Source organism: Dermacentor albipictus, chromosome 1 (genome assembly GCF_038994185.2).
Source record: "Dermacentor albipictus isolate Rhodes 1998 colony chromosome 1, USDA_Dalb.pri_finalv2, whole genome shotgun sequence".
Classification (NCBI taxonomy): Eukaryota; Metazoa; Arthropoda; class Arachnida; order Ixodida; family Ixodidae; genus Dermacentor; species Dermacentor albipictus.
This window is the reverse complement of record NC_091821.1, coordinates 298,476,430-298,496,343: the sequence shown is the minus strand read 5'-3', so window position 1 is coordinate 298,496,343 and position 19,914 is coordinate 298,476,430. Positions and strand designations below refer to the sequence as shown.

Below are 19,914 nucleotides of genomic sequence, written 5' to 3'. Positions count from 1 at the left end.
TGAACGAGGAGAGAGGGTGGCGGTGCGGAACGCGTTTGAAGAAATGGCAGAAAGTGAATTCTGGCGTCGTTTTCGTTTCTCGAAACAAATAATCCTCTGGTTGTACGGCGAAATCGACCCCATCATCGGTACCAGCGAGCCACTGGAATGTTGCCGCTGCCTCTTGAAAAGTGCGCAACTCTTCCCGTCGTTTCTTTTTCTTTTTTCTTCTCGCTGCGCGCGACGCCATCTAGGGACGACATAGAGAAACTAATAGTTATAAATTGCAGTAGTCACACGTACTACTATTTGAAAACGTGTTTGGGTTTGACAAGAAAAAATACATTTTTTGGATAAAGATTTCATTAATTTGGAAGACGAGAAACATTTCGTTTTGTAGTATACTGTCCGCAAGCAGACGACAAACGACGGAAGTAAACTTCCGGGAAGGTCACCGCTTCCTGATCGACTGCTCTCTCCGCCCCGTTGTCACAAATTTTGCATACTGCCACATTCTGACGCTGCAGCAACCGAACAGAACGCGTATCGAACAAAATACCTCCGATCACGCCCCAAATCGTGAGTTTTTGTGTTTCGGCCATCTGGTGGAAGATTGCCCAACTCAGACCTACGCGGCGTTAAAGAAGGATTGGTATCACGGCATCGAACCACTGTCAGCATGACGCGTAACGATAGGTGCTAGCGGTGAAACGACTCGGCCACGGCTCCCGACGTTCACGCAAGTGATACGCTTGAGTTTTTATAGATACCACGTGAACTTGCACGACTATGTGTCAAAAATCGTTTTTTGGAAGAGTGTTACGCCGTGAGTAGAGAGTCAAGATAGGCATCAATCAAAAGCTGAGTCTCCGGACTACATACGCTGCAGTAACTTTTATGATAGACGCCGTAGTTTTATCACAGCTACCGTTTGTGTCTCGAAAATAGAGTAAAATGTTTGCCGTTCCCATAGGCTTCCATTGTTGAGTCTTTAGCCGCTCTGGGGACAGAATTCTTGCTTGCCACCGCGTGATCACTGAATTTGGCTCATGTGGATTGTCTTCCAGAATATGTCTATCACCTGCCTTTTTCAATAATCGACTTGCAGCTTTTATTATTCGCGAAAAACCCGCTTGTCCCATTGAAAACGCGTAGCTTCGTGCCGGGACCGCTTGGGGCGCTAGTTGGTACGTGCCCAGAAAAGCTGAATATTTGCGCATAATATTATAGATGTTGAACCTAAAATCTGGCTTGAGGAAGATTTTCCCCCAAAAAATTGTTTGCAAGGAAAATGCTGCGTGACCTCGTTAAACAAAATAAAGGTAAGGATGACCGCTACACGATACGATACAACAAACTGAAAGTGCACATCTGCTTTGACAATGTTTCCACCCGTGTAATTCAGGCAGACACACTGCAACTACGCAACTAAGATTGACAAACTGCACGAATCGAGCCTGTTAGCAGAAGGGCATATAACTTATCTATTCTGGCTAACTTTCGCAGCATTATAAACAAGGTTGATTCATTACTTTCAGTAGTTCACACGTGCTCAGCTGATATTATACTAGGCATAGAAACTTGGCTCCGGGGTGACATACGCTATAACGAGTTATTGCTTCCTGATTACTTCTCAATCTTTCGTAGAGATAGAACTTTGTCTAGAGGAGGTGGTGTCTTGATAGCAATAAGGACCGTTTATCAACCATTCTCTTGAAGCTATTGATACCCCTCTTGAGCTGGTCTTTCTAAAAACCCAATTTGAAGGCCGCACGTGCATTATCGGCGTATGTTATCGGCTTCCTGGCAGCAAACCCGATTTTGTTGATCACATGACCAGTGTGTTTGAATTTATTTATAATATATTTCGACAGTGTGTTCTGTTGCTTGGAGGCGACTTTAACCATCCCTCTATTAAATGAACAACACCATCATCACCATTAACGCCTGCCCGGATCGAGGTATCTCGCTTACTTCAAACATTAAACTTGTTTCACTTAACTCAGTTGTTAAAGAAGCCGACACGAGGCGAACGCACCCTCGATTTCGTTCTAACGAACAATCCAACTAATGCTGTAGTTCACGTTCTTGACGAAATTAGTGACCATAGAGTATTATAATGTTTGCACTCACTCCCACTTCTTAATAAGCGAACAAAGCTAATACGCATACCTAATTACAAAAAAGCAGATTGTGGAAAAATGAATAGCATGCTAACTGAGTTTGCAAGCTCCTTTTCAAACAAATTTATTAATCGTACAACTAATGACCGTCGGAGAGTGTTCTGTGACTTCCTTCAGAAAATCGAAAATACGTGCACCCCTGAGATTTTAATCACATCAAGTACAAATGCTCCCTGGTTTACAAAAAAGCTCAAACATTGCCTGAATAAAAAGAAAAGAGCGTATAAGAGGGCGTCGCTGACCAAAACTGATTATTCAGGGTAGACATATAAAGAATTAGCTCGTGAATTACAAAAAAAACAATTCAAGAAGCTATGGATCATTATATCAATTATACCCTGCCCACTTTGTTAAAATCTGATCCAAAAAAGTATTGATGTGTAATTAACTCTAAAGATATGGACACTGCAATAACCCTTTTCTTCACGATGTACACTCAAATCTCGATATTACCATACAAATTGACGCAATTTTCCTTGACTTCGCAAAAGCACTCGACAAAGACTCCTCCTAAACTTTCACGGTTAAACCTATCTCCTGCAGTTTTAACATGGATAGAACAATTCCTCACTAATCGCATGCAGTCGGTGTACTTCAATAACAATACTTCTGAGCCCGTAACGTCAGGCGTCCCTCAAGACCCTGTACTAAGCCCCCTCCCATTTTTAATATACATTATTGATGTACCATTACACATGTCGTGAAAAATCTGCATGTATGATGATGATTGTGTCATTTACCACTCAGTTACTAACGACAATGATCAAATCGCCCTTCAGGAAGACCTAACAGTAAACAAAATTGGTGTGAACGTTGGTTAATGGCCCTAAAGCCTACTAAATGTAAAGCAATGTCGTCCTCTCACCGCTCTAACTCCTTGGTATTTCAATACAAAATCACTAACGAACAAATTCAGTGTGCAAACAATTATAAGTACCTGGGTGTTACCGTCTCAAATGGTCTGGACTAGTGTGTTCATGTGGCTAATGTTATCTCTTCAGCTAACAAATCCCTTGGGCCCCTACGATGTCGCTTAAAAACGCACCGCAGCATGTGAAACAATTAGCTTATCAGACACTAATACGACCCAAACTAGAATATGCATCAGCCATTTGGAGCCCTCGCAAGACTTTCCTCATTATCGCCCTTGAGACATTTCAGAATCGGGCCATCCGGTTTATTCACTCCGCTTTTTCATACGATGTCAGCGTAACTCCATTAAAAGCGGAATCTGGCCTAAAAGCCCTTTCCCAGCGCCGTTTATTCGCCCGTTTATCATAATTTCACAAATTCTACCACAGCATACTCAATCGTACACCATATATCTTGCCACCATCACGCATAATCCCATCGCATAAGGCATTCCTTAAACGTAGCTCGTCCACACGCGCGTACTATCACTTCTGCATCTTTTTTCCCCCTCGAACAGTCAAAGACTGGAATAGCCTTGCGCACAACATCGTTTCTATACCCAACTCATCTGCCTTCATAGAAGAAATTGCTTCGCATTATGCCTTGTAACATTTTGATATTCTTTGTTTCTCATATTCTTTGTAACCCACCGCTTATGTAATACCCTGAAGAGGGGTCTTTAAGGAAATAAGGTGAAAGGGACAGTGAAAGGACGAAGATGGCTGCATTCTGCCCAATGAAGCAAATGGTGACCTCTTGAACAATACTTTTACTCAATCTTTTACCCACGAAGCACCACTCGACCAGTTTTGTACCGTCTCTCTTTCTATGATAAGTCATCAAAGCGAGCCCATGCCCGTTACAGCAGCATGTGTATCACGGGCTATTGACAGGCTCCCACTTACCTCCAGTCCTGGACCGAACGGCAACAGCTCAAAACTACTAAAACTAACTTCCCACGTATCATCGTTATCACTGTGCTCAACTTTCCAACTATCACTGGATACCGGCTGTGTTCCAGATGATTGGAAGTCTGGCCATATCATACCAATATTTAAATCTGGTGAGCCCTCATGTCCAAGCAATTACCACCCGATTTCACTGACATCGGTTTGTTGTGAACTCCTTGACCACATAATTTACTCCCACAGTATGGGTCATCCTAATGCAAATAATCTGTTATTCAAAAATCAGCATGGCTTCAGATACAAAAGGTTTTGCTAAACGCAGTTGTTCGAACTAGCCACTGACCTACATGACTGGACAATTTGCTTCATACTGACGTAATATTTATTGACTTCTCAAAAGCCTTCGATCATGTTCCCCATAAAATTGAATTGAATTATGGGTTTTACGTGCCAAAACCACTTTCTGATTATGAGGCACTCCGTAGTGGAGGGACTCCGGAAATTTCGACCACCTGGGGTTCTTTAACGTGCGCCTAAATCTAAGTACACGGGTGTTTTCGCATTTCGCCCCCATCGAAATGCGGCGGCCGTGGCCGGGATTCGATCCCGCGACCTCGTGCTCAGCAGAAAGGCTAATCATGAAAATAAACAGCCTTAAGTCAGATGAAAAAAACTACCCATTGGATTAACGAGTTCTTATCTGGTCGCTCTCAGTCAGCAACTATTAGTAACAAGCAATCTACTTTCTACCGCATTAAGTCAGGGGTATCTCAAGGGTCAGTGTTAGGCCCGTTATGATTCCTTATATCTATTAACGACATAGCTATGAATATAATTTTAACAATGCGGCTGTTTGCCGATGATTGTGTAATTTATAGACAGATAACCACCCCTGATGCCGTTGCCATATTGCAAAAAGATTTAACCACGTTGGCTGAGTGGTGTCGGGTATGGAACATGGAAATTATTGCAGATAAAACTAAGTTCATGACATTTTCTTCCAAGTTAACCTTTCCGTCCAACGTATACACTCTACGCAATTGCATACTCGAACGAACCTCCTCTTTTAAATGCCTAGGCGTTATTCTTACTTCTGATTTAAGCTGGGCCATGCATGCTGAGCATATTAGTAACAAGGCAATAAAAAAACTTGGCTTTTTAAAGCATCGCCTGTACTTTGCGAACAGTGATACAAGCCTTCGTGCATACATTTCGCTGATCAGAGCAACCCTCGATTACGCTTTAATTATTTGGAATCCTCAGACAGCTAACCTTACTGATTGCATCGAGTGAATTCAAAATAAGGCTGCCGGCTTTATTTCGCGCTCCCACTCTCCATACCAAAGCGTTTCTGCGGTAAAGCAGACCCCTAATCTTCCGGATCTTGGCACACGGCGAAAATGTTTCCGCCTGTTTTTTCACTCCCTTTACTATTGCGGTTCTTCTTTTAATCTGCTCCCATCTTGCTCGCCCATTATCTGTCCAATCGCAATGACCATGTATGCAAAGTGTCTCCCATATTTGCTAGGACCAAAAAATTTCAAAATTCCCCTTTGGTGTTATGAAACGACCTGCCCCGAGATATTGTAACAATCACTGACCCGTCTGCCTTCCACTCTGCCCTGCGCACATTTTTAAATGTATGAAATGTTCAGCTGCCACTTCTTGCCTCGCCTGTTTTATTTATATATAATTTTTTTAACCTGCATTTTTTCCAACACCCACTTCCCGCGTTACCTTGTTGAAGCGTGCCATGTACTGCAAACGTGAATTGTACCCTGTACTCTCACCTTATATATTTTCGTTTTCTTTTTACAAACTGTATCTTTTACCCAAATCTGTGCTTGAATTTTGTGTTCAGTCGTTTTTATTGGGTTGACATATCATGTGTGAATTGGATCCTCCCTATGTAATGCCTTTCGGGGCCTTTAGGGTAATCAAAATAAATAAATGTGCGTCTGCGAGGCTTGTGCTGGCTGGTGTTGTAAGAGGCTTCGTCTAAAGCGTGGATATGGTTACACAAATAATGTGTTCTTGAAGTATAACCTTCACAAAAGGTTTTCATGCATTCATAATATGTCTTCCAATGATGTTTACACATCTACGATGCATAAAACCATGCGAATAAAAGCAAGAACAAACGAATTATTCCAAAGCATGCGCGAATCTTGCCGTGTGTCGTCAACTTTAGCGGACCGCTGATGCTTTCTACGTTTCGTATAATTGTACAAACTCTCGTAACTAACAAGCTTGTTTTTGTGTGACAATAGAGCTAAATCAGCATTCTACATGCTGTTTTTGTAGAAAATAAATCATTGTGACAAAGGAAACGGCGCTTGTGTTCAAGGCGTCCTGTCTCTCCGGGAACGGTGCCAATCCGAAGTCACAATATGCCGGCATTCCCATATACACTACAGCGCAGCAGCGCCAGATTACCCTCTAGGTAATATAGCCAGAAACTCTATGCGAGCATCCGCCCTCCATGGCTTGCCGCCTTTTTCGCGTCGTGAGGGCACATGCGCGCTTTCCTAGCGGATTAGTGGTGAACCGTTTTGGAAAGGACGCGCACGCGGTCACGCAGCCCGTTCTCTGGTAAAGTGCTCCGAATATATAAAAATATGTGAAGCAATACGTGCACGAAGACTGACTGCAAAAAACGAGTCGTGCCGTGTACCACGTTGAAACTCCATTGGTATACAGCTCTACGTCGGTGCAGTGCCGAATATATATAGCGTAAAGTGTAAACCCCATACAAGCGATTTTGAACGCGACAGCTACTAGCGACGCGGAGGAGATGGCTGTCGCGTTCGCTCGTCGAGTACGAGTAGAACCCCACGCGGGCGATGACTTTGAGCGACGTCTGCTCGGTATTGCCGGTATGACGGCAGCAAGTACGTGCCGAAGCAGGCGTGACGAGTGCTTCATCCACAGCGGAGCTGTTTTAAGTTTTCGTTCCACCGTGGAGCGTTACCAAAAAACTCAGACCAGCTCTGCGCCGCCTCGCGTTGCCTCGCGTTGCGTAGCAACCACGTGCGACAGCACCGAGCCACGTAACATCCACTTACCCCACGCGCGTAGGGCGGAGTCATGACGCCTAAAGCTGGAACCGCATGGCGCGTTTTTCGCGAGCGAAAAACGCGACGGGCGGCAAACGCCCGCGTTGCCGCCGACGCGCGAGCACCCGTACGAAAAAAAGGAGCGGCGCTTTCGCGCCGCGTTTTCCGGGTTGCGAGACAACATAACTCTCAACGACATGTATTGTCTCTGTTACCGCATATATAATATGCCCTTAAACTTACAGAACACTACAATAAAATAATCTGAGTGTAATTAGACAGCGACATTTCTTTCCGAATTGTACTTATCAAGCTTAAATTCAAGCAGCAATATTGTGTGCGAAACTGCGACTGTGTACCTTCCGCATGCTGAGAAGCCGCTGCTTGTTTACAACTTCACATATGAAAAGAAGGGTCGGCCGCTTACTACCGAGCAGAAGAGGCGACTGCTACTATTAAGGGGGATGCTGATACTGAAGCAAGAAAAAATGCGGGTCAGGAGGTACATATGGGTGCGGGCTGCCTGGTTGAGAAGAGAGCGAGCACCATACACTGGTATTATTAGCAAATTGTCTTGCCAGTATTAGCGATGAGACGCGACGCTTCTCCACTTTAGTTATTAGGGCCTCGTTGAAGGTTGCTTTGTTCGTTTTAGCTGAACACGATGCGCGAGCCAACACGATGCGCGAACGAAATCACGGTAGCACATGTTTTCCTCTACGCGCGCGCCAGTTCTGCCGAGAAAAAAAAAATCCGCCAAGGAGGTTCCGTCGAGATGCGCAGAGAGTAGGGCCATCTTGTGGCAAAAAAAGAACCGAAATGCCACGTGACCAAATGCCACGTGACTTACCTGAACTCTGATTGGTGGACGCGCGCGCGCGACGCGTTTTTTTCTCCTCCGAGCAGCAACACGCGGCGGCGCGATTTCGTGATGGATCCTGCTGGGCACGCGTCAAAATAACGCGCGCGTCCCACCATCCGCACGTCAATCGCGCCTGAAATCGCGCCATGCGGTTCCGCCTTTAGACCTTCGAACAGCCGGCGCGGCGACACACCTCTCGCTTCCTCTACTCTGTGCGTACGTGCTGCTGCCTTGGGAAGACGGAAGTAAGTCCGGACGCCCGAAGAAGAATCGGCAGGAAGAGCGCTGTACTGCCAAGCGAGAAGCGATGTCTCGCCGGCGAGGTGATACAGAACACTGCGCCGAAGTTGCAGCTGAGAAAAGGCGATGCCGAGCCGAGAATCCCGCGTTTCAGTTGAGGGAACGAGAGAGTCTGCGCCTGAACGCTCGACGTCGCCGAGAAAGTGATCCCGGCCTTCGAATGCTCGAAAACTTCCAGCGTCAAGTCCACCAAGACAACAACTGAGCAAAACCTAGCATAACCTGGCAAAACCTGCAAACAACTTAGCCAAGCCTATACCATAACCTCTCCAAACCTCGAAACGACTTAGACAAGCCTACCAACAATTTAGCAAAACCTAGCATAACCTCGCAAAAACTACAACCAACTCAGGCAAGCTACGTAAAAACTAGGTGATCACAAGCTCCGCAGTCGACTCCAGCCTTGCACCACTAGTGCAAGCTGCGCAGGTTTTTTTATGTTATATTGATGTGCTATGCTCTAAAGAGCAGCATAAAATGTTTGTGAACTTCTTGCAGTAAGTTTTTATCCTCGCACATAGCAAAATTTGGTTGTTTGCTCGCTCCGTGCGACAATCGGTAGTACTTGACTAATGTACTGTCGGCCAAAAAAGTAAACGGACCACGGCCTAGGTGGCCGGAGCGGCTCTGGGGCCACACCGGGGTTCTGCCATGTCGCTGCGCGCGCTGACGGCGAGGGTGCACCGAGTGACGCTAGACTTCGCCCTCACTTACACGCGGGGCCTCGTCGCGCTTGATAAATTTCTAGTGCGCCGTTTAGTTGCTTTGCCGCTGACAGTCGCAACGAAGGGGACCGTGCATCGCCGGTAGTCCAGCACACGGCGCTGTCGCACAGTAGCGGACGGCCGCAGGGCATCAAAGTGTGGCACTGAGAAGGAAAGAAGACCCGCTCTCATTGTTGTTTGGCTTATATTCACCTTACACATTGGTGCATGCAGCCGGCGTCCACCACTGCTCGATTTTAGGCAACATCACGCAAGCAGCCGCAACGGCGGCTACGGTGACGCGCGCTCTGTCACGGCTGTGCGATTACAGTCGCCAAGCTTTACTGCGGGCGCGTCTTCTTTGTCAAGATTACTTTTCTGGAATTGCCTCCGGCAGTGGGTAACACTGGGTCGATGCGAGGCCCAGAACACGCTGACGTCAACGATTGGCCGACCATTCAGCCCAGTGTGTCGATGACACCACTTGATCATAATAGGCCGGCAATGACGCAACAGACGGGGGTGAGTTGTATAGCGTGACGGCCTTTCTTGTCAATAACACTGCCAAAATCATCGTGCCGACCACTATCGGCCATCGAACCCACGCGATAGCCGCAGCGCCTTCGCTCGTATCTATTCGCATATTTATTCGGGCTCAAAATGAGTCGAAACATGCCGCCCAAGTTGAAATTCACAATCTCCAGTCCTCTCAAGTCGTGCACCTCAAGTTTGAGCCAATCAGCAGCATAGCTTTTTGGGCTTGTTGGTGCATGACTTGACGAATAATGAATGGCGCTCAGACTAGAGACAGTAAAATTCAGACACACATCAGCAGTACGAGCGCTAACTTCCAACCAATTTTACTTTTCACATACATCGCTTTTATGAAGGAGGACATAAATCTTATGCAACCGGTATCAGCGTCTCAGAAACGCTAGCTCTTCATCGAAGAGAAAACTAGAAGGCGCGCACACACATTTGCGTCCTGGGGTGCTATGCAGGATGCGCCGAGTTTCTCGTTCACCCGAGTTTTGCCCGAGTTTGCTCGACGGCAGTCAGTGAACGGAGATAGCGCGGAACGCGCCGAAGGTGCAGGCAAAAAATTATGTAGACAAAAAGCCGCGTATGACAACATGAGCGCACCCTGCGCGGCACATTGCTTCCACGTTTCAAGCGCAGAAGGCTGCAAAACGAAACGCGCCAGCGCCGCGTATTGTTATCAACGGATTATCGCAACTTAGCGATACCTTGACTGTCCCGCTGTCTGTCTGCACACTTGCCGTGAGCCGCTTGCCACGCCTTTCCCGGGCGCGTCAAGGCAAAGCCACCTAGAAAAAAATGCAAGGCCTCCGCATCACCTCCTCTCCCCTGTCAATACGTCACGAGAGTCGGATGGTAGCGGTGGATGGGGGAGCGCTGCGTTTCTAGAACGCGGCGCGCGTTCTAAAAACAAATTTTCTCCGTGGCTGCAACGCTAGAGCGGCAACGCGTGGAGCATTTGCTTGGTGGCTTTGGTGGGGCATGCTGCACCGTAAACGCGATTGCTTTTCTTCGATTGTGCGTGGTTCGTCGTACACGGAAGCGCAACGATGCCTGGCTGTTGTTGCGCACCAAACTGCAAGTCCAATTATGACGGAGGACAAAGTGTCCGAGTGCACAAGTTCCCATCTGACCGAGCCACTCGGGAAGCGTGGACGAGAGCAGTTCCTCGGAAGGACTTCTCGCCAACGAAGTACACAGTGGTAAGTATTTCTTCTCTCTATTGTTATTCTGGGTTTCCAGACGAATAGGTTTCGTCAGCATAGTGCGCAATGCATTCGTGCACGCGTGCACAATAGATGGGTCTCTGCACCTGTCGACGCGCTTGTAAATTCAACATTTTCGTCGAGCTTCATACCTGTAACGGCTTGTTTTTTTTTTTTTATTTCAGCCCTGTGAAAAGCATTTCTTGCCATCGGATTACTTGAAGACGACATCTTACACGGACGTCAAGACAGGAAAAGTGGTCGAAGTTGCCATGAAAAAAACATCCGTCCGAAGAAAAATGCAGTTCCGAGCTTGTTTCCCAAATTGCCCTGCCTATTTATCGCGTCCGCAAGTGTGCGTTCGAGAAGCGCTGGCTGCCAAAAGAGCGCGCTTGGAAGCCACATATTTGCAAAAAGCAATAATGCTTTCTCAGCAAACCCAAGCAGAAGAGGACGCCAAAAATCTGGTTGGTAGCTTTGCGGACTTGCTGAAGGCCTTGCCAAGCTTTCAGTGTTCGGACTTCTGGACAGTTCTGGACAACAAGGGCTCCAAGGTTTTCTTTTTGGACTTGTCACTTTAATCTGCTCCTGCAGTCCGTATACTTCGGTGATCGTGTCCACAGACCTGCGCGTCGAAGTACTTTTTGGTGAAACGGGTGTGAGGAAGTGTGGTGATGTTTTAGTTCCTGAAAAGCTGTGCGACTTGAGAGATTTGAAAAGTGTGTTACACATGATCGAACAGACACGTAAGGATATCAGCACTGAGCGTTCTGAAAAGGCCCGTCATCTACTGACATTGGTTTCGACATTGCTAGAGGAAGTAAGTGGAAAAGATTTCGCATGCGAGTTGCAAGAATGGCATTTGGAAGTGCTTAAATTCTTGAAGAGTCAAGTTGATCTTCTTTTGAATGATGCTGGCCGATATCCCCCCCGATTTATTGGTTTTTGCTAGCCTTTTGTTCACAATTTCACCTTATGCATACAGATTCCTGAGAAGTTCGATGAAGCTTAAGATGCCGCATCCTGATACGATCAGAAGACTGTGTTCATCGTACGATGTACGCCCTGAAACGGAGCAGCAAGAATGTAGCTTTCTTTCCTATGCAAAGCGTATGGTAAGCACATATAAAGAGCATGAAAAGAATGTAACGTTAATGATTGATGAGATTCACCTTCAATCATTTTTTTATTACAAGGATGGGTTGGTTACTGGTGCTGCGGTAAATGTAATGTGTGTGATTTCGGTCGTCCTGCACAGGAGGTAATGGGGCGTGTTGTAAGTGCTGCAGCGAATACACTGCTGAACAACTTGTGCCGCACAGAAAACGACAAATTACGCAACGCCAAGAACGACCGAAAATTGCAGACCTTGAAGGCCTGAGATGTTTCTCATTATTTATTTTTTATTCATGAAGCTCTGTTTTGTTGAACGTCTACGTATGTTTGTGTTGACAGAACCCTTGTAAAAAGAAACCTGTGGCGTAGCTAGGACTTATTTGCCTACATTATCAAAATTTAAACCCTGCATTTTGGCCAATTCAAATGTTATTTGAGTGCATTGTGCTACCTGTTTATGATTCGAACTCTCCATGCTACCGCAATCCATTAATTGCATGCTTTCCTTTAGGACTGAGAGTAGGCCTCTCGTTTTTTACTTACTTTTCGCCATTATCTCTGTATTTTATGAAGACCAATAAGGCCTGCAAACAAGGCGGGTGGAAATAAAATAACCACAAGAAATGGTACTACAAAGACGGAAGCTTGTTCTACTTGAGAATTAGTTGTGCGTGACCCTATAATGATAACATTTTCACAATAAAATTAACCTCGATATTCGTGTGTCTAGCGTGGACTGTTTTACGCAATGCAAGAGTGAGAATGATAATTGTATATGAAAGACTAAAAATGTTTGTTTCCTAATGCAGTTCTTATCATTTGTGAATAAAGTATATTCTGTGTCTTCAATATGCAGTTTTCCTCTTTCTTTCGTTCCGTCTAAAGTTGAGTGACTAAGCATCATGCAGTTTGCTTGTCTTAGTCCCGACCAAACATCACAAGCACAATAAGGCAGGTCGTGTTGCGATACACGCAAAAAACAAAAATGTTGCCAATCAAGTAATCTAAGGAAGGTATGAAAGAATGCTGCTTTCTATGGTGGTGTTGACTGCGGTGAACCAGTGGCTCCCCCTTATTTTTTGCGTCAGCTATACGTGTCTTGCTTTGGAAACGAAGCATCTGAATTTATAGGTTGCTGTCACTTTAAGGACAGCACTAATTTTCTCATGCCATAGTATCCGCGACGCGCAAAGAGACACACTGCAAGCACAACAAACCTAGGCGCGGAGACGCCGACGGCGTCGACTGTCCGGCCCATCCGACTAGCGTGACGTCACACCGGCGTGCGGAGGCCTTACATTTTTTTCTAGGTGGCTTTGGTCAAGGGCGTGCCTCATCTTTCGCGCACTGTCTTTCTATTCTGCATCGAATGCGGACAGGGTACATGCGGCGCATTCTTGCACCTACACTTTCACTCAAACGAATACGTTAAAATACAACAAATAAAATAACAAACATTTTTATTTCTTTAGATATCTGTTTTTCATTTTGAACGCTAGAAATTTGTGATGACAAACGGAGATCGAGCAAATTATTAAATTTTGCACTTCTTGCCGCGAGTGGCGACAGGGAGGCGAAAGCTTAGAAGCGGTACATTGAAGCGGGTCGCACGCACGAGGGCGTTCATACGGTGATAAGTCGCCTAGGGGCGCTGCAGTGCTATTCGCAATAAAGTCGGTCTTGATCCATGAAGAGTCATGGCCACTCTTTCTCTATTAGGGGAATAGAAACGCAGCGCCGCGGTACGGCTGTTCATCGCAAGCGTTTCACTAGGCAATTAAGGCCCCCGCTTTATCAACTAAAAACGACACAACAGCTGTCGCTGCCAAATGGTGGTATGTTATTTTGGAGTGCGTAGTGACGCAGTTCAGTGAAAATGTACCTGTTTATCTTTGTGCGCGAAGCCTCTGCCATACATTGCGAAAAGTGCGTGCTGCCCCAGCGACAGAATTCATCGCTTGTCATCGCTTGCCCAGAGAAGGCGCCTCTGAGCGCATGTGCGCAGTATATGAGTGTGTTGTGCAGTCGAAGGTGCTTGCGGATTACCTCTGCTGGAGCCAGCAGCGATCGCAGATGGATATCGTAACGACACCGCAGCACTCGCATTTTGGCAGGTGAGGGCTCTTGTGTGCAGTTATGAAATCAGATTTCGAACGGAGAGAGGTGTTGGAACTGTTGAGTGCGCAGTGCTTGTGATGAAGAAATGCCATGGCACTGGGTCTAGAAGAGCGAGCGATTCTCGGACGCTGATCGTGTTTACGACGCTGTGGCTCCGTTTCATCACCGATGACAGAGCGGCCATCTCAAACGACTGCACTCCTCAGCATCGTCGTCCCCCTCGACGCCTTGCAAGCAGCTACAGTGACGTGCCGATAATTATTTACTGTGCGCTACGCGCCACAATGCAGGCAATGAAACCGTGTTGTGCGGCCATCTCAGCCCAAGAAGATGTATGCATTAGCCAGCGACAGTCAACGCTTTGTTTTTGATAGTGGTGCTCAGTACATCACCGATGACAGTGCGTTGTGCGTGTTTTGTGTCGGCGGTCAAGATTGTTGATGCCTCTCAGCTCGACACCGCGTCGCTGTTGCCGGAATATAAGTTGGGCGTGGCCCAACCGTAGTGGGTGCGCGCGCAATAGTAACATGCCTCGCGCGGGGCGTGACCTCTGGTTTTGATTGACAGGCGAACTCGTGCTAAACTCGTACATCGCGAAACCCCCTCCGAGTTCAACTCGGGAACATGGCGGCGGCAGCAGCAGCCTGTTTCATTGCATCCAGCGGCAGCAAGCGTCACTATGACCGTCCGGGCCCGTTCACCTGCATGACCGACGGGGAGTTTCACCGTCATTTTCGCCTGTCGAAGACATCAGTGTGCTGGCTGTGTGACGAGCTAAGCGAAGACTCTCGTCTGCGGAGACAGCGTGGCGGGCTTCATTCGCTCACCGTCGTAGAGCAAGTCATCTGTGCCCTCCGTTTCTACGGGACTGGGAGTTTTCAGGGAAGCGTCGGCGCCGAGCGTTACATTGGACGCCATCAAACTACTGTTAGCAACTGTGTCAGAGATGTGTCTGACGCGGTTATCGATGCGGCAGTGCGTAAGCTGTGGCTAGCTTTCCAGAATACTGCGGCGGAGCGGGCATATATAAAAGAATGCTTCCTACTTCGTGGGAACATTACGAACGTAGTTGGGTGTGTCGACGGAACGTACGTAGGAATTAAGGCGCCTTCAATGTCAGCGTTACTGTGATTAACAGACTTTTTCGCTGGTTGATCACTTTTTGCCAATTGTTCTAATTCTCTGTCAGGGTGCCTTCCAAATGGCTCACTTTCTTGGGAAAGAGGTTATTTAAGCATAAATAGATAAATGGATATCACAAATTGTGTAAAGTAACCTATGAATCCTAATCTCATAAAGAACTTGGGGTTCTTCATTGTTGAAGTTACTTAGTATGCACAATGCTGAATTTTGGTCATGCGTAATCTATCGGCCGCACTATGAAACAGCGAGGCATTGCACAATTTGTTGCAGCGCGAGATGTGGATGTTGCGCCAAGCCGGTTGTGCCTATGCATTTGTGGTGAAATGAAAATGCATTGAGGATCTTAGTGTGTTGGCTTGCATGAAGCAAATACTTCAGATTGTTTGCTTTGTTCACTGTCGATGCATGTGCCAGAGGTTCAGTGCATCTTCTTTTTTTTTGGGGGGGGGGGGGGGGGGGCGGCGTTATTCTGGATGGATAAATTGTATATTTTCGTCTCATAATGGGGCTCTAATTCTTAAGCAGTAGAACAATGCACATCTGATACTTTGCAGAACTCTCTCTACGTGAAGATGTCATGAACCACCAAGGTAAAATAACATATCGGGAGAAATGTGGTGCAGATGCCAATGAAAAGTGGGTCTTTAACCCACCATGATAAAAATAAAAATTGCAGAGCAAATATACCATTTGTACAGCTTTAGAGCAATGATTACAGAAAACGTGTCTACGCCCAAACGAGTAAACGCTTGCCGCAATGCCAAAGTAGGCTGACCGACATGCAGCATATATTGGCATTGAACATGTCTCGTAACCGTTATTTTTATTGTAAGCCCTCGCTGTCACACCTTTCCCTCCAGCACTCCCTTTACTGAAACGTGGCACTGTTTTTCCATTGGTGTCATGATGATAATGGTAACGGCAGCAGCAAGGCTGGTTAATGCTTGCCTTTTTGATTCCTGTGAGTTCAGTGGTAAAGAATATGGCACGTGCATACATACAGCTGTGCTGCAAAATTTAACATTTGTGATTTTTTGGAGAGCTAATTTGTGTTGCGAAATTTCAAAGATGTGCACCATTGTGGCCTAATAACTAGAGCATTGGTGAGGTTGAAGACGGTGTATTGGTATCGAAGCTTGAAGTTTAATTGCACAACAATTTGACGGGACACAAAGAGAAATACGCACAGCAGAATGCTTTGCTGTGTGTGTTACACTTCTTTGTGTGCCGTTGAATTGTTGTGCGATCCAACTTCAATTAGAGCATTGGGCTTCTTTGGTGCAGGACTGAGGAAGTGTGAGCTATTCGACAACATGCCAGTGCCTTGCCACACAATTATGGAAGTCGGAAGGTTTGCAAACAAAGCTTTGCTTTCAAATCCACCTGCTCATGTAATACAAGCACTGATTGAAAGAACCATCATACAAAAATAATGGTGAAATCAATGGCCTGTGAAAAGTGTAATTCGTATATAGGCACTGTTGACATAATAGGTGCCATACCGGCCTCAAAATTGTACTCGACAGAGCAGTTGGTTTCCTATGTGAAGCACACCCTCCCATTACATGCTGTGCAAATAACCAAGCTCGGTTTGTTTTGACGTGCTACACAACATTCAGTGTAATCTGTTTTTGATTCTAAAGAAGTGCCAAACACCACCTCTTTTTCAAGGATGTCATGGGAATATTTGGCGAGACCTTTTCGAGCCCCTCATAATGGAAGTGTGGCCAGCCAGCTTTGCTTGGATGCCTTTATAGATTTCTGCTCCTGATCATTGTGTGCTATCAAGTTGCAGAAGTCTATGCAACTGGTGCAAGGCATTACGTGTTTCTATAGTCGGATACAACTTTAGGAGGCTGCGGAATCTGCACTTTAAGGCAGGTGAACACAAGCCTGCACCAATGGGCACGCACTCTAGACTGACATCGTGCCGCCGGACAGACTAATACCTGCTCGTTGGAGAGGGACTATTTCTTTAGACGTGTAAGCAATCGGCTGCTGCGCTTTGGTCATCTGGGTGGGGCCTCTCCTGTCTTCTGAAGTTTTATACGACTGTAAAGGCTGCTGCTTTTCATACAACACAAAAGGACAAAGTGTACAATTACTTGGCCTATGAAATGGATACATCAGAAGTGTGCTATGCAAGGGCTTAAGATTTTGACGTAGAAGTTCTGCGGAAACCCGCAAGGTGGGGAGAAGTAATGAATAAAGGGAAAATCAGACATCCACCCGTTCGTAACAATTGCTACAAAGAAAACCCATACGGATTCCTCGAAAGAAAGGCCTCATAGTTGAAGAACAATTCGTCCTGGTCCGGGACTCCAACCCGGGACCACCGCCTTTCCGGGGCAGCCGCTCTACCATCTGAGCTAACCAGGCGGCTAGCAGATGGCAGGACGAAGTCGAATTTGTCGACAACACGAAGCAAAGGCAAGAGTTTGACGTAGTAGTGTTGTCGACAAATTCGACTTCGTCCTGCCATCTGCTAGCCGCCTGGTTAGCTCAGATGGTAGAGCGGCTGCCCCGGAAAGGCGGTGGTCCCGGGTTCGAGTCCCGGACCAGGACGAATTGTTCTTCAACTATGAGGCCTTTCTTTCGAGGAATCCGTATGGGTTTTCTTTGTAGCAATTGTTACGAACGGGTGGATGTCTGATTTTCCCTTTATTCAAGGGCTTAAGATGTGTGAAATATGGTACATGCAATTATAAGACAATGTTAAAGAATATGTGGTATCGAACGTGCATGTAACGGCACATTTGAATCGGGGAGTGTTGCAGTCATATGCACAGTCTATAGGTGATAGCATTATTAAGCTCCTGCTGTTTCCTGTCTTCATTTTGAATTACACACACCGTTCATCTTGTGGCTAATCAACACGCACTGTATTCTTGCACATAGAAAGAACAAACAGCACGATGACGTGTATGCTGCATTGGTGTATTTTTTTATTTACATGGTCCAAGAGTGGCACAGGTTGTCTTACGTTTCTGCCTATTTTGAAGGGACACCAAGTGCATGTTACAAGTCTCCTAATATGCACAGCAGAATGTTTACTGCAATAATTTTATTCATGTTCTTGAATAATAAACAAAATATTAAACTGAAAGCTCCTTTATAAGGTGCCTTCTGTGGGCTCAACAGGAGAGCAGTGAGGGCATCGATACTACTGTTGCAGAGCAGCCCTCTGGACCTCTGCCACACTCTCAAGAGCACGTGCCTGGCGCTCGCCTACTGCCACCAGGCAGTTGAGTGCCTCCAGCAGCAGAATGTTTTGCTGCAAAAAAGTGTATTGGAATGAATCAGCCGCATACAAACAATTATTTACAAAGAAAAATGCTCGTTGCACTATTAGTACTAAGTGCCCTTAACTGTGGAAGCCTCTAGTGTAGTATGCATAATAAAACAATGCGTTGGGACAACGTTGCTTTATTTTTCATAACTGGGGTTTTCTTTTTCAGAGCCAATTGTCATGTTGATTAGTGTGCCAGCAGCTGAGGTGGCACCGCACCTTCACGAGTCTCTACTGTCAGCACCACAAACCTATTTTTGTTCGCTGAAAAACAAATGCCTTACCCTACAATCCCGTCTTATACGAGCTGATTGCATCCTATGCCTACAAACATCATATTTTTGTCCCATTACGCAATTTTCTACCATCCTCGGCTGTGGTTCTCTCTCCTTGACATCCATTCTGTCATGCTTATGTAATCACCTGATATGAATTGGCAACAAGTGATCGAATACGTGCATGGCCTGCCTGCCGATTCCTTTCTTTCTTCTTAATCTCAACTAGCATATCAGTTGCCATGGTTTACTACGCCACTGTCTTCCTGCCTTAATGCTATCTCCAACAATTTTTTTTACTTCGCTTTCTGCACAGTCCTTGACATCTCAAGTTTCTTTGTTAACCTCCAGGTTTATGTCCCATATTGCATAACCGGTGGAATGCAATGATTCTAGACTTTTTTCAAGGATATCGGTCACGTGGCGATCACGATTCGGTAATGCCTTCCATGTGCTGTTCAACCCATGAAATTTTTGTATAAGTTTCCTGCTTTATATCAGTACTTGCTATTGATATTTCACTTGGATAAAGATACTGTTCCATAAATTTTGCTGGCTTAATGTCACTCATGAATTTCTGTTATCTCACCAAGTTAGTGAAGGTTACCTTCATCTTTTCCATATTTTCGCGGGCCCACTTGCATGTAAAAGCACGAACACTCATTGGTTCTCACTGCCTTCTTTAAGCTGCTAGACATTCAGTTCGTTACTACGAAAGTGACTTAATCCGTGCACTCTTATTATGATAAATATGATACAGTAGAAATATACTTACCTGCAGTTTGTCGATGTCTCCTTCACTGTGTTGGTAGCGAGATCCATCGTCGGTACCACCTCCTTGTCGCATCGTCGCTATATAGGATGTCTGCCTTTTGCCCACACTATGTAATGTTCGTGACGCTCGCAGTCACGCAGAGTGGAGGAACTCGGCGCACTCGCAGAAGCAGCACCGGACAAGTTGTTTCTTCAGCACTTCGCCGTGAATAGTAGGTAGTAGGTGCGCGTTGCGATCTGTAAAATCGCCGAAGCTATTGGCAGTCTTACCAGGTGCACGGGAAGATTGCCCACGGAGGAACAGAACTATCCAAGAAATAGTGGCCATCGTCGAGCCTGATCACTACGTCGCGCACTGCAAGCTCGTTGTACGGGTTTGTTTACACTGGGCCTCTCTGATGCTTAGCCGCCATGCTTGCCCGTTGAATGGATGTGATGACGCCACTACAGCGCTCCCTCGTGGTATAATGCGAAGCGTACTAAATTACAAATTAGTCTAAGACGCATTCAGTGCACATCTCGTAGGCTTCAAGATGCTTCTAAACCACGT

At 46.1% G+C, this 19,914-nt stretch overlaps 1 protein-coding gene and 2 long non-coding RNA genes across 7 annotated transcripts in view; 1 reads left to right on the top strand and 2 right to left on the bottom strand.

Moving 5' to 3' along the window:
• The window catches only part of LOC135916819 (uncharacterized transporter YutK-like), a 511,079-nt gene that overhangs the window by 115,056 nt on the left and 376,109 nt on the right, over positions 1-19,914 (bottom strand). The window lies entirely within an intron of this gene.
• On the top strand, positions 10,298-12,614 carry LOC135916820 (uncharacterized). The gene is made up of 2 exons (XR_010569076.1): positions 10,298-10,646; positions 10,835-12,614. It is a non-coding gene; the product is annotated as an uncharacterized lncRNA (long non-coding RNA).
• On the bottom strand, positions 18,074-19,786 carry LOC139054471 (uncharacterized). The gene is made up of 2 exons (XR_011511259.1): positions 19,366-19,786; positions 18,074-18,300 (listed from the first exon to the last, which is right to left on the bottom strand). It is a non-coding gene; the product is annotated as an uncharacterized lncRNA (long non-coding RNA).